Here is a 2887-nt window from a genome sequence, read left to right as displayed (position 1 = left end):
ACATAAAATTTACCAAGCAGGTAGAAAAGGACCAACAGCTACTTTCCATAGATATGCTGATTACGAGGGATGCTGAAAATCTGGAAAATAGCATGTATCGAAAAACGACATACTGGGATCGATACCTGCACAAACTGTGAAATCACCATCCGAACCAGAAGAGAGGCATGATTAATACACTCGCAACGCGCGCAAGACGAATATGCGAGTCGCAGCACCTTAGGCGCGAGACACAACACCTATACAGCTCTGTGAGGAGCACTAGGTTCTCCATCAATTACGTAAGAAGTGTCACAGAATAAACACTAGGCAAAGCGACACATCATAAGAAGAAATGTCGGATACGGCCTTTCTGTCATACATACCCAGCGTGACAGACAGACTCGGCTTTATATAGTGCAAACACGGCGTAAAGACTATAAACCGACAAAGAAGGTCAAAGAGCGTTTCTGATCGCAAAAGGTGAAAAGGATGCAATGTCGGTAACATACCGCATACAATGTTCATGTGGAAAAGTCTGTGTTGGAGTGAATGGACCATCAGTCAACAGCACCAGCGAAAAAATGTTCAAAGGGACCAAACTGCTGAGGTCATCGGTCCCTAGACTTACACACTGCTTAAGCTAACTGAAACTAACTCATGCTAGAGCAAAACACACACCCTTACCCGAGGGAGGACTCGAACTTCCGGCGGGAGGGGGAACCTAAGCGACATTGCAGGTTGAGTAGAAATCGGCCGCTGCGGCGCACCCGCTGTGTGAGATCGACTACATAATAAAATTTGCCGACACGGAAGATCTTGCTGTAGAGAAGTGGTACTACAAGCGCTTGTTAAATCCACAAACATGACAAGAGCTTCAACAAGTAGGAGGAAAGCCTCATCGTGAACGGATCGTGGATTCCCACGCTGCAGCGAACGACCGTTACGGGTAGCAAGGGGAGAACCGCAGCGCTGCTGACCACGGACAAGTCCATGGGCCTTGGTGCACCAGGTACAGATAAACTGCGGCCTCGAGCTCAACTCCAGTCCATCACCAGCAGTGGAGGGTGAAGAGTTGACAATTCCAGACACTCATTCTGGCGACACGTCAGAACAATCATCAAACAAACGTCGGCCGAAGAATCAAAGACAGAGCCCATAAGACAATTTTTCAACAAGTGGTCACGAAAGCCTTAAGAATAATGTTTATATGACTCTTGTCGGACAGTGTCTACCATCTGCACCCTGTTTTGTAAGAAACAATGAAACCACTCATTTACTGTTACTCTTACACATAGTGCATTTGTTTGCTAGGTAATATTTTATGATTAACAGTGTCAGTTTCCTTGGAGAAGTCTACGCATCTGCCTGTAACAAAGTCAAACTTAAATTTTTTTTCGTTTTTGTGGTGATCCACAGCCTCTAAATGCTTATCAAAAGAAAACATAGCCAAAGTAGTGTGTAATGTAGACGATCTTTATTCAAATTGTGCTATTGGCTAGTTTGGACAACTTGTCATTTTCAAGCACATGCGTACTCTTAGATATTAGATATTCACCACATGTAAAAGGTAGACGTTATATTCCATCCTTACATTGTGAATGTATCCACATTGACATGACAATTGTGAACTTCATACTGTAAACTTAGCTGTAAGTACACTTATTTTATTAAAAAATCATCCTTGTCTAGAGCTTCACGTAACACTTTTGTGAATTGTGCAATGGCTGATACTGTTAATCTGCCACCAACTGTGTTTCGTTAAAAACGTTTTTTTTGTACTTTTTCCTTTACAAGTACTGTTAACATTTCTTCTTGCAAAATTTCATGATACTGGATCAACGTGCAGTACCCTGCAGGTTTTAACGAATGAGTTTCCGAGTATCAAAATATGCGACATAAATGGCTTTATCTCTTCACTGCATTAATTTAGAAGCTTAAATTTTTTACACCGACAGGGTATCGCAGACTTTGGTATTTCACATAAATTTCAACGTGCTAACTCTACCCATTGCTGAGAAAAAGCGGCTTAACGGATGGAAACGTGGTCAACAAAGTGATCCTGTAAAGGGTTCTGTTTTCGCTGACAGCGATAAGGAACCCTTCAGATGATCTCACACTACTCCCGCTTGTGCTCTGCTCAAGACGCAGTCTAATGGGGTACTCGACATCCGTCAGGGAGGGAGGGGTGTAGTCTGGAGGACACCTGACCACCAACTGTCACTAATATTGCTTCAGCTCACAAAACAATGGTGGCAACCTGATGAAACGGGGCAAGGCAAGGGTGAAGAAAATACACCGCAGCGTCAAAAACTTCAGCAACACTGTGGCGTGTATGTTCGGACAACTGCCCACATACGGCACCCCGCGTCACTGCGCGCAGCAGGTCGGATCGCGGCGTGCAGTCCCTGCGCGGAGCTGCGGGTAGATTTCCACGGCGATAGCCGCCCCGCTGAGTAAGCCGGCACGTGGCGGCGACCTGTGCTGACACACTAGCGGCCGGGGCGCTCAAGGTCCGCTGGCGTAAGTCCGCTCCCCGCCCACAGCACCCAGCACCTGCTGTTCACCAGCCACGAGCTGACAGTAGTGCCACTGCAGGCTGCTGTAGCCCCGAAAACCGTTCGTAAATAATGAAATTACGTTATTGCCAACAGAAACAACTCTTAATTCTGTGAAAGATGCAAAAACTAACAAGACAGGTAGAGATACTTTGCTGAGCTTCTGTCGAAAACAAACATAATTTTCGTAAATAGAGGTGTTCATAAAGTCCGGGAACAGTTCAATTATTTATTGCACAAGAACTAAACATTGTTCAGATGTCATACACATTCATACACATTGCATTTTGAAGAGAAACTCTGAAAGTATTTTTTTTTTTTTTTTTTTTTTTACAAACTTTCGATATGCG

This window comes from Schistocerca americana, chromosome 5 (assembly GCF_021461395.2).
Source record: "Schistocerca americana isolate TAMUIC-IGC-003095 chromosome 5, iqSchAmer2.1, whole genome shotgun sequence".
NCBI classification, from domain to species: domain Eukaryota; kingdom Metazoa; phylum Arthropoda; class Insecta; order Orthoptera; family Acrididae; genus Schistocerca; species Schistocerca americana.
Note: the sequence above shows the minus strand (reverse complement) of the source record.